The 11,869-nt window shown below is 43.9% G+C and overlaps 1 protein-coding gene and 1 pseudogene across 10 annotated transcripts in view; one reads left to right on the top strand and one right to left on the bottom strand.

Annotated features, from left to right (window-relative positions):
- The window catches only part of Rgs7 (regulator of G protein signaling 7), a 544,505-nt gene that overhangs the window by 114,859 nt on the left and 417,777 nt on the right, over positions 1 to 11,869 (top strand). The window lies entirely within an intron of this gene.
- Positions 7,231 to 8,208, bottom strand: LOC101570742 (annotated as a pseudogene). Its single transcript, XR_002820176.1, has one exon. The product of XR_002820176.1 is annotated as a prohibitin pseudogene (transcript).

Here is an 11,869-nt window from a genome sequence, read left to right as displayed (position 1 = left end):
GGCATGGCAGGCCTGGGGATTGAGCCCCTGGCTCCTGCGCCTGCTTGCAGGAGCTTTAATTTGCTGACCTATTTGGCTGGTTCTTATATACTCATTATAAAAACAGTCTACTAGCCTACCAACCTTCGAGTGATTATTCACGTGTAGAAGTCACGCACCTGGGATCCAGAGCAGGTTTCCTTCAGCTCTCTGAGAAGATGAGTATTCATTCTTCTCTTCTTCATCCCTTCTTCCTAAGATGTGTCTTCTTTAGACTTGTATTCATACCAGAAAGGATCTCTCCATAGGAACATGGGCAGTGAAACATCTGCTTTGGAAGAGATTTACCTTTTGTCCATCGGCACATGGTCCAAGATTTGAGTCATGTAAATGTGTAGACTACAGTAATGAAGCAGTGAAGTATTTCTCTAAATGTTGAGTTGTTTTCTAGAAAAACTGGACAAAAGGAGAAAATAGGTAAGCCTCACTTGTTTTTACAGTCATGCTGACTTTCTGGCAGACTCTATAGCATATATATGTTTCCTGCACTGAGTCACATCCATCCATCCATCCATCCATCCATCCATCCTTCCTTCCTTCCTTCCTTCCTTCCTTCCTTCCTTCCTTCCTTCCTTCCTTCGAAATGGGGCCTCATTAAGTTGCCCCAGGATAGGGTGGAACTTGTCATCCTTCTGCCTTAACCTCTAGAGCACTGGAATCATAATTTTTTTTTTTTTTAAGATATGTGATATGTGTACGGGTCTCACTTTGTTGCTCAGGCTGGTCTCAAATACCTGGGATCAAGTGATCCTCCTGCCTCAACCTTCCAAGTAGCCGTGATGTCAGACAAGCGCCACCAGCCAAGTTCTTACCATTTCAAGGGGGAGCATTAATTCCTGATCTTATTTGCCATAGTCCACCCAGTCCTCACCCAAACCTCATCACAAAGTTCCATATATTTACTGAGAAGATACTACTGTGCACCTGTATGTGAGAGCTGAAGTCTGCTTGGACAGGCAGACGTGCTCAGAAGAAGGCAGGCTGCAGACCTTCCACTCTGCCCTCCTCTCAGGATCCCTCTTACATCATTGTGCTCTATTATTTTTAGCTTCCAACACCTCTGTACCCAGAAGGAAAAAACCTTTCCTATACATTTGCATAGCTTATGAGCCTTCAGAAAAAATGTTTTCTGAATGGTGAGATGGTCTTTCTCCAAGGCAAAATCGAGTGTTTACTTCTTGCAGGAGAAAATGTCTCTGCTAGATGCTCCTAAATGACAGATATTGGAGGTTCTTGGCATCCTGTTAGTATGAGGTGATTGTCTTCCTCCCTCTCTAGTTGTGTGTTGACTGGGCACCTAAAACACAATGTGGCTGCAGCAGGATTTCATTATTACCTAGAAGCCTGAGTTTTTTTTTTTTTTTAAGTGAAATCCTAATCATGTCATTTTTCTGCTAAAAACCAAACAGTGGGTTTCTACTACACTTCAGACAATATCAACTCTTCAAAGCTTAAAAATCCTGCACCAGGCAGGGAGAATCCCAGATTAATGGTGACATATTAGCTGTGGAAGAGGTGGAGCTGTCAGGATGCTTTATGAAATGTCCCAGAAGGTCCAGTGATTCTCATCTACTCTGCTGCTGCAGGTGAAATGCTGGGACCAGGCATATGGTTAAATCACTTTCTATAGGATAAGGAAAGAAATCAAGGTTGGACTGGGAAATGAGTGATAGCAGAGTCAGCAAAAGACAAAGGAGGAGGAGGAAGAAAGAAAAGTGGATGATATTATAAGTGTTTGGAAAAGAAATTTCCACAGCAGACATATCTTTCCTTACAAGGAAGCATGGCTTAGATGGCTCCCTAGGCTGCTGCTCCTTGGGTAGTAACCATGGAAGGAGCATGGTCAGGGGTTGCCGGTGCAGCTGTGGAATCGCAGCAGGAGGAAGGCAGAGTGAGCACCTGAGTGCTGGAGGGTCCGTCAGAAATCAGAGGCCTGGAGTCCATGTTACTGCCAAGTCCAGTGAGCTTGAATTGGAAAGCCAAAGGGTTTGCATTGGCTGGCTTAAGGGTCTGCGCTGGAAGCCTGAGGGAGCTGGAGACTGATAGGCAGTGATGAAGACTAGAGCTTCTCTGAAGAAGCAAGAGGGCACACTTCCTTCTTCTGTCCCTTTTTATTTCTCTAAGCTGCAGTATTGGTTGGTGTGAGCCACACACTCAGAGCTGTGTTTCACTAATTTGCTAGTTGTCTCTTAATCCACTTAAGTTGACATCACAATTAACTATCACAAAACATGAAAGTTGAAGAGAAGTCTTTTATTTTCTAAGGATTGAACCCAGTGTCTTCACACTGAGGTACATCCCCAGCTTTGTTTTTCTTGTTTTTTTAAATTTTAAGACAGGGTCTTGCTAAGTTGCTAAGTTGTCATGGCTCAGACTTGTGATCCTCCTGACTCAGCCTCCTACCATGATGAAATCACAGGTATCTGCCACTGTACCTAGCAAAGTGAGTTCTTAGAAGTCACTGAAGTCTCCTTTTGTTAAATGGCTCTAGTGGCTCTTCCATGGGATCATGAAACTTTCCTGGGAGACAGAAGGAATGTTTAACTGTACCCCCTTTGCAAGTGTCAGTTGAACAGGTAGGTACTATCTTGGCTTTGAGACACTGAAGTCAATAGCATATAGAGATGAATCAGAAAAGAGATGTAAACAATTCACACATCAGTGTTTATTGGCTGAGGCATTGTGGATAGTGTTTATGGGAAAAAAGACAGCGCCTACTCAGAAGGTCAGAAGAGGGGCTGGGTCCTGGGAAGACCTATTTCCTTTGCTTGAATTGTTAAGCGATGGCTTCCTTTTCCAACACTGGGCAGAAAAAGCCTGTGTTGAGATTCCACATCTCTGGCTTCTGTCTGCCTCGGAGAGAAGAAGGGTTCCTGCTACAGGGACCTGGTGGGCAGCAGTCAGGCTGTTTTAGCTGAGGGCAGACAGAGGCTGTCCTCTTAATTAGCACTGCCCTGCTGGGAGGGCAGATGGCTACCTGGGACAATGCTGGGGCTGTGTTGGCAGCTGTCGGAAGGAACCCAAAGACATTTGGTGTCAGGTTTTCCATGGCCAAGGAGGCTGGCCTGAGTCCCCAGGAGACTTCTGGACATGACAAGAAGGGGTCAGGGAGCAGTGCAGTGGTTTGTTTCCTTTAAAGTTTGCTTCTAACTATTAAGTAGCATTTCATCTAGTTTTAGCATTATAAGTTAAAATCACCTTATAAAACAGTATAATATCATAACATTATTATAATTTCACAATATTTTTAGTATTGTAATTACATTCCTCAATATTTATATATACAGACACAAACATGGAGACCTACATTAGCAGACTCATTTTATGAGGTCTGTTCTTTTTCATGATTATTATCTTCAAAGTAGCAATCTAATTTGAATCCAACAGGTTTTGTTTTCTTATAAGCAGTGTTTACATACACATGCCTGTTTACAGTATGTGTGCCCACTTTTAAGGAAAAGTGATCTAGCTGCAAGAGATGCATTTGATCAGAACCACATAAGTCCCACTGAGGCTTGGTATCCACCTGTGGGCAGATTTCCAGACTGTAGGGCCAGCTCCCAGAGTTGCTCAGAGCCCTGTAAGTGTGGGTCATGTTTCCTGTTCTGCCCAGTGTCCACCCCGGTGGTTGTCTGTGTCGGTGGCCTTCAGTTGGCTCAGCTGTTTTGTCCACGTGCCCCTTTCCTCCTTCAACACTTCCCCCCAGCCATCTGCCTACACTGAGTAAGTTATCTCACCTTTCTGGGCATCATATTCAACCCTTGTGAAGTGATAAAGTTGCTTTGTGTGACCTTCTAGACCCTCGGGATAGAGACCTCTCAAGCTGCAGGGAGGGGAGCCGTGCTCATTAGCCACATAGTCCCTTTGAAACACTTCTAGCTTGAAAAAGTGACCCAAAGCCCCTCACTTTGTACATGTGCCAAACTCAAGGCAGCATGGGCACTGAGGATGCCCTGATTCTTTGCATGCTTTCCAGCCTCTCTGTTGTTGAAGCAAATGAAAAAGGAGCAATGTGGTCCTTATTTGCAGAATGCTCTCCCAAGCCCTACACATGCACATTCAGGAAGTCTGAGATTAAGCCTGATAATTTGCATTTCTAATAAGTTCCTGTTGCTGCTGCTTGCTGATACCTTTTGAGAACTGCTTATCTGGACTAATGGGCCATAGCTCATCCCTGGCAAGAGCAGTGGCAAATGAAAAGAAGCAGCATGTTTGGGGTATCATGCGGCGCCTTTGTCTGGAACATACATTACACAGTGAGCAAGTAATGAGAAGATGAGTGCCATCACAGAAGGCCATCAGAATGGGACAAAAGAGGTTGGACTTGATCCTGAAAGGATGTTGGGAGAAGATGAGGTGGGATTTCAGGTGAAGGATGGATACCAGTGGATGTAATTTGCAAAGAACATTTCGTCTGCTGGATGAAAGACATCCTGACTGGGATCTGCAGTGAGAGTAATCTGGCCAACTGTCAGACACAGTTGTCTGGAGTTAAACAAGAGAGGTTCATGACCTGGAATCATTGGGGTGGCACCCACAGAAGAAGTGTAAATATTATGTACTGCAAACACGTACTCCCCATCTAAAAAGATAGGGCTAGGGCCAGCAAGATAGCTCAGTGGACTGAGCTCCTGCTTAGGCAATTGTAGGAACTCGGGTTCAAGCCCCAGCACAATGTGCAGCTCTGGCCCCGCCCCCAGATGGGCACTGAGCTAGCTACTGAGTCCTGGTGTGGTGGCGCATGCCTGTAATCCCAGCACCAGGGAGGCTGAGACAGGCGGATCACTATGAATCTGACCTGTGTAATGAAATCCTGTATCAAACATATAAGATAAATAAATAAAGAAAAAAAAAAAGAAAAAGAAAAAGGGCTAAACAGATCAGCAGAAGGAGGAGAGGGGGAAGGAAAACATATTAAGAATTAAGATGTGTTATATCCATGTACCAGCCCCACACAAGGAAAGTAAACATTATGTACTGTAAGTACATACAAGTTTAAAAAAAGATTGAGGATGGAGGTGTAGCTCAGTGTTAACATGTGTGATCCCCTAGGCGCAGTTTCTGGCACCAAAAAGCAAAAACAGAAACACAAATAAAAACAAAAGAATCAGGAAATTTCAAAAAAGCTGTTTGTGCATTTATTGGTTCATTAGACATGGGAGTCTGAAAAGCATTGTAGCAGATTCAAAAAATTAATTAGGCTGCTTAGTCTCTATCCTCTGTCTACCTTTAATATGTCTAGACATACATATGTATTTACTATGTAAATTTCTTTTCTCCTTTTACACATTGTCTCTTCCCAGATCATTTAATACATTTAGCGGATTGGAATGAAGAAGGAGTTAGGGAAATTTCTATCAGGGAAAGTAGTATTCCTCAAACTTCTTGGGCAAATGCATATGTAATTAAGCTGTCGGAGACAACCTGCTTGGGGCCCCCTCCTGTCCCTCGCTCAGACAGGAACTAACTTTCCCTCAATAACCATATTCTGCTCATAAAACAAAAACAAAAACAAAAAAACCCAAACTGTCATTGAGGTCTGTCTTCGTGACAGTGGTAGCTTGTTCCATGGGAGTTCCTCCAGGCTTGGTGGGTTGAAAGCAAGGATATGTGACACTTAAAAGGCCTCTTTCTCTATAAGATACAGTGTCTGTGTCCAGAAATTACAGCCACATGGCTTCTCTTTCCTTTTCTCTCTTCCTCCCCGGGTCTCTAACTGTGTGCACACATGCACATGCTTTCCCAGGCTTGGTAGGACACTGCCCATGTCTGCTCCCTTCCTGGCTGCTGCAACACTTGCATCTCAAATTGCTCATGGCACTTGCCACATTGTACTGTCATTTGTCCTGCGTGCACCTTCCTCCCCTTCTAGTCTTTGAGACCCTTCCTGGAAGGAACTAGTAGGAGAGTACTGCAAAGGAAGCAAATTCTTCAGCTTCCAGGTTTAGTCTTGGCCGATAAAGTTTTAAATTCATGCAAAGAAAAACTAGTTATTTCGGGATATCTGCAAATGTCTTGGTAAATCTGCTCTTTCCTGAACTGGTTGGAGTTCTCAGAGGGGAATAAGAAAAACTATTTCTAGGAGAATTCTGGGACAGAGTACAAAACTTGCCTTGCCTTCTTTCTCACTTGAATTGTAATTGAACAGTGATGACTGGGGGCCTTATCATTTGCCACATTCTCCCAGAAGATAGTGTTCTGAAAAACACTGTGCAAACAGGGTGTGGTGGGCCCGTCCTGCTGCGGGCCACTTCCTCCTTGCCCCTCCTCCATCATCACCTCCTTCTAATACTCAATACTAGAGAATGTTTTTCATCGTTTTTGAAAGTTCCCATTTCTAAAAATTAAATATTTTCATTGAAAATAAATCACTCCATAAAGCTTTTTAAATATGTCTCCTGTGTACTTCTTTCTGCCAAGAAAGTTTGGTGGAATCTCAGTTTCTGTGGTTTTTATATTAGAAAGCTAAGTGTAGAAGAAATGCTTTTTGAAGGATTCTTGCCCTCTTCACAGTCTGATGGGAACTACTAAGAATTCTCCAGCAGTGTGTGGGTGGTGGAGCTGCGGATCTGGTCACATGCAGAAGACTCTCGGCTGGGCAGAACTTGGTCTTCTTTGCCTTCCAAGGGCCTTTTTAATTATAATTAACCTGAACAAGGTCGTGCATGAATTGAGACCCTTTTTTCTAACTTATGCAACCTGCCCGTAAATTGGTCCTAAATATTCTGATTTAAATAAGATTAAAAGTTTCATGGTTCAGAATTAGTATCTAATTCTTGAAAGTTAAAAATATGGCTCAAATCTTGAAGCTTCTATTTAGTTGACCTTATGGGGCAACAAATAGAATTGATTTATTAGCATTGTTTTACATACTTTGTTTTCTTGTCTTTGTTTTGTACAGGACTTGCCTGTGCAGTTAAATAATTTTCTCCAAAAACCATTAACAAGTGCTTGCCGAACATTTTTCTTGTCCTGCTCTCTATGGGAAATGCTGTCTAATAGCATTGCCTAAAATAGGCAAAACAGAGTTTTGGGGAAAATGAGGATAGCTTTTCTTTGTAATATTAGCAAGACATAGGTTTTACTCCTTGAACTTTTATACATTGATGGCAAATGGATTGTGTTTAGGTCCCACAATGGTTTTTTTCTTTTTTTTGGAAGTGATTTTGCTTTTATTTCTGTCAGTCTAGCTCAATCATGAAATGTCACAGTGATTCATTTCTGGGGGGACGGAAGAAGGCGCCGTGCGTGCCTGCGTTTCTTCGGGGCGCGGGGCCAGCTCACTGCGGCAGCTGCAGGAGCACCGACTGACCCGCCGGCAGGTAGGTGATGTTGCGTGAGCGAGACAGCTGGTGCGCGATGTCCTCGGCGGCTTCCAGCTTGCGTAGCTCGATCAGGCTGTCGCCCGCAGTGGCCAGTGAGTTGGCGATTAGCTCGGCTGCCTTGGAGTCGCCTTCTGCAGAGATGATGGCCGCCTTCTTCTGCTGCTCGGCCTTTTCCACCACGAATCTGGCCCTCTCCGCTTCCTGCTGAGCCACCTGTTTGGCTTCCACAGCTTCTGTGAACTCCTTGCCGAAGGTCAGATGCGTCAAGGATATATCATCCAGGATGAGGCTGAAGGTGGCTGCCTGCTCCGTGAGGTCGTCGCTCACCTGCCTGGAGACCAGCTCTCTCTGCGTGATCAGCTCACTGGCATCGAAGCAAGCCACCATGGACTTGAGGATCTCAGTGGTGATGGATGGCAGCACACGCTCATCATAATCCTCACTGATGCTGGTGAAGATGCGGGGCAGCTGGCTGGCGATGGGCCGGAAGAGGATGCGCAGGGTTATGTTGACATTCTGCAAATCTTTGCTGCCAGTGATGACCGGGACGTTACGGGGTTGAGAGCGGCAATCAAAGATGATGGGTTTCTGTACCCACGGGATGAGAAAGTGAGTGCCTTCGCCCACCACAATGTCCTGCACGCCACGGAATCGGTCGAAGATGACCGCTCTGTGCCCGGCGTCCACATTGTATAAGGCAGAGTTCACCACGCCTCCTGCCACGGCCAAGGCCAGGCCGAACTTGCCGATGGATTCAAACACTTTCCCAGCCATGTTTCCTTCTGCTGGCCCCACTCATGCCACTCTCACCTGCTCCCACTCTGACCTCCACATGAATCCCCCCCCCCCAATGGTTTTTGTCTTTGACCTATGGACGAATTTCTTCCTGTAGGTCTTCTGCCTCACTATATAGTCAGGGTTTAACCTATGTCAATTCTGAATTCAGCCTTCCTCATATCAGTGCTTCAGTGATGTAACTTGGCTGTGATAATCATTCTGGGATCTTCTGCCTGAGTGTGCCCAGTCCTACAATTTTGGTTTATTGTCAAATTCAGCCATGCTCTTACCAACGTGGCTTTGCTAATGGGTTGGTGGCAGTTAATGTGCATCACTTAGTAAGAAGTCTTTCTTGTTCATAACTGATGTGTCTGTAAATTAGAAGTATAAAATCAAGAGATAAAACACCATACAACATGTGGGATGGATGTGCAGAAATCTGTAGTTATGGTCAAACTACACGATCTTACAAAGACAGATACTATCCAGGAAGCTTCGACAGGTTCAGTTTGCTTCATGGCTAACTCTATATGCTGAGAGACATAAAACCCTCGGATTGCGAAATTGCATATTATATAGTCCAGTCTTCCTGTGTTTCTTTTGCTTTTTATTAGTTTCTGCAGGAAAGCACAGATAGCTGGTTGCAGTGGCAGTGATGTAGTCTGTTCCCCAACGGTTCCAGGAATTGAACTCTTGCCAGGCAGGCACTTGTGCCACTGAGCTATCTCCCCAGCATCTCCAGGGTTCTTGTGGTAGAGACTTGGTCCCAAGTGTGGTGATGTTGGAAGGTGGTGTGGTCCTTGAAGATGTGGGCCCTAGGAGAAGCTCCTTCATTTATTGGGGGCGTTGCCCTTGAAAGTAATCAACATAGTTCTCATGGAACCTTGAATTCTCCTGTGAATGAGTTGTTTTAAGCCCAGCTTTTGAGTCACTCTGTGCCTTCCTGTCTTGAGATGCGACCTCTTTTCCTACACGTGGTCCCCCGCATGCCATCTGCTATGCTGACTTTTCTAGAGCGAAGCTGATGCCAGAGTCGTGAGTTTGAACCTCTGAGACTGTGAATCAAATGTATATTTTTCTTTATGAAGTTACCCATAGTTATGTAAATTGGGCTAGGATACCGATCTACGTGCTCCTGTGTATGCATTCGTGGACTGGCTGGATGTTTTATAGTAGTCTTGCATTCAGTTGTGTTTCTAAAATGTGAGCAGTATAGAATATTGCTCTATGTATGTGTTAGAAACATGAATGTTTTGGGATGTTTTTCTCCTGATCTTTCCAAAGAACATTTCAGTGGGGAGGCAAATCAGGGTGTTGGGCTTCATGCTAAATGAAGCCTGAGGGTCCTAGAGGTTTTTTCTACTGGATCACTGGCCCCTCCCCCTATTTTTGCCCACAGGCAAGCATAAAGTTGGGAAGTGTGTAATTAGACTGTGCTGTTTACTTAAAATCCCAAACAGTGTATTGTCGAGGATGCTCCATGGCTGAAAACAGGAGAGAAAGCAATGTGTTGTATGCCCAAGCAATAAATAGAGGCTGCCTCATACCTCAAGATCTGGATGAAATCATTGAGGGGAAGCGGAGGAGGTCAGTAGCTCAGTAATATCATTGAGAGTTCATTTAATTTATTACTTTTCTGTTATCCTCAGAGTTAGCGTTTTGGTTCTCTAGTTTGTTATCTCATGGTTCCTCATCATAGACTTTAGAAATGTAAACAAATAGCACCTAAAAACAGAAGAAGATGAAGGGTAGCCAGGAAAGTCAGAGAATGAACTCTCTGAAAACAAACACTTCCCACAGCATCTCCAGAGGACTTCCCTTGATGGCTGTTGCATGCTCTGGGTTCAGGGAAACAGGGAAAATGGGTACATGGAATTTTCAGCCACTATTCTGGGAAGAAACTCAGTCATGAAGGAAGACTGAGGGAGAGGAATGAACGTTGAGTCAAAAAGAACAACAACAATAAAACCCTTCCACAATCAGACTGAGGAAAAAAAAAAAAGAACAAAAAACAAACAAAAACACCCAACAATGTTGTTGAAGTTTTTTCATTCATGCTCTTGGTCACATCAGCATGAGTCCTGTACTGATATTGCCATGGAAACAAGGCAGGCACAGAGCTGCCTAGTTCCTGTCTGTTCTTAAGCTTTAGATTCTATAAATTCTCAGATTTTAGAAGGCTTTTTGCTTTCATTAGTAGTTTGCTCTTTGTAACCAAAGGCACCCTAACTTCCTAGGAACACCAAGTGGGAAATCAAGGTTAAGTGAAAAATTCTGACATCAGCTCTGCCATTGAGTGTTTGTGTGACCTGGAATTAGCCATGTCATCTCTCTAAACTCCAATTTTGTCATTGATGGAGTCAAATTGCTTGAATCCTGTTGTCACTATCAGCTCTGTTATTCTTGTGAGATCTGTTATATTCTATTATTACAAGCCTTCTGTCTGATGAATACCCATAAATTCATTGAATAGTTTTGATTTTTTCTGCTTCACTAAAAATCAGTTTACAAATCTCATGATAAATAGTAGAAATTAAATTTAAAATTTAATGTTAATTTTGAGATGCTAATTTTGTGTCTGAGTCTTGTGAAGGCTAAATGGAATGTAAAATACGATTTTAGTATCTTGGATTGATTTGGTGACTATAGTATAGTATGGTATTGGAAATTGATATCTCATGAAGCTTTTCTCCCCCTAAACTTGTACTGTGCCTTTGTACTAAATCAGCTAATACCAGTTATGTCCCTACTATGTGTCAGGCACAGCACCAGGCACTGAGGGAACGCTGGACATAGTGTGTATGTCCTTGGACTGGGTTCAGCAACAGGTAACATAGACCTGAAGAAACAAAGTACGCAGAGAGAATTGTAGCTTTCTCCTGGACATCCCAGAAGTTGGCAGCCCAAGGTGGCGTATAGAGACCCATGTACTTCCACTGTTGTTACTTTGCCAAATGTGAGTGTTTATTTTGAAGGCCTTCTCAGGTAGATGGCTACTCCAGCTTTGTCCAGCATGGAGAAGGGAAAAGTGTGCACATTTCATTAAGAATCATAAGAAGGGAAAAGTTGTTTATTTTGAGGTGGCTTTTGAAAGCTGCTTCATGAATTCCTCTTCACTTGTTCCAAGATAATCACACTCCTACATCTAATTACAAGGAAAGCTGGGAAGTAGGGTTTTTGGAGTTATGTGCTTAGCAAGATATTATGGGTTCCATTATTTTGGAAGAAGGAGATGGATAATTATGAACAACTAATAGTCTTTGCTCTACCCAATGACTTACTTTTCTCAAGATGCATGTGTTATTTACTTATAGTTAAAATGCACTGTAGGAATAACAGTGTATATACATATGTGTTGTCTACAGTGAAAAGTATGTAGTAGGGCCAGCAGAAATTGGAAAAGTTCTAGGATGAGACTTTAGATTGAAATTAAATTTGAGGGAGAGCTTCCTGCTACCCTGCACCGGTGGGACCAGTCCCAGCACAGGTGCAGCGTGGGCCGGACCCTCTCCCACCCCCTCGGGCCGCCCCCCACCACTCCTCCGTACCTCCACACTTCTCCCACCCAGTAGGAATTTCTGCCGATTTCTGGGAACCCCCAGACCCAGTCCTAGCCCAGGTCCACAGCAGGAAGGAGCTGAGCACAGCAGCCAGACCTAAGTCAGACGCAGCTGGATATCTCCAAACTCTGTAGAGCTCCACCTGAACTTCAGTACGTGTGAAGGTTA

The sequence above is a fragment of the Octodon degus genome, unplaced genomic scaffold (assembly GCF_000260255.1).
Source record: "Octodon degus isolate 3935 unplaced genomic scaffold, OctDeg1.0 scaffold00017, whole genome shotgun sequence".
NCBI classification, from domain to species: Eukaryota; Metazoa; Chordata; class Mammalia; order Rodentia; family Octodontidae; genus Octodon; species Octodon degus.
This window is presented reverse-complemented; position numbering and strand designations above follow the sequence as displayed.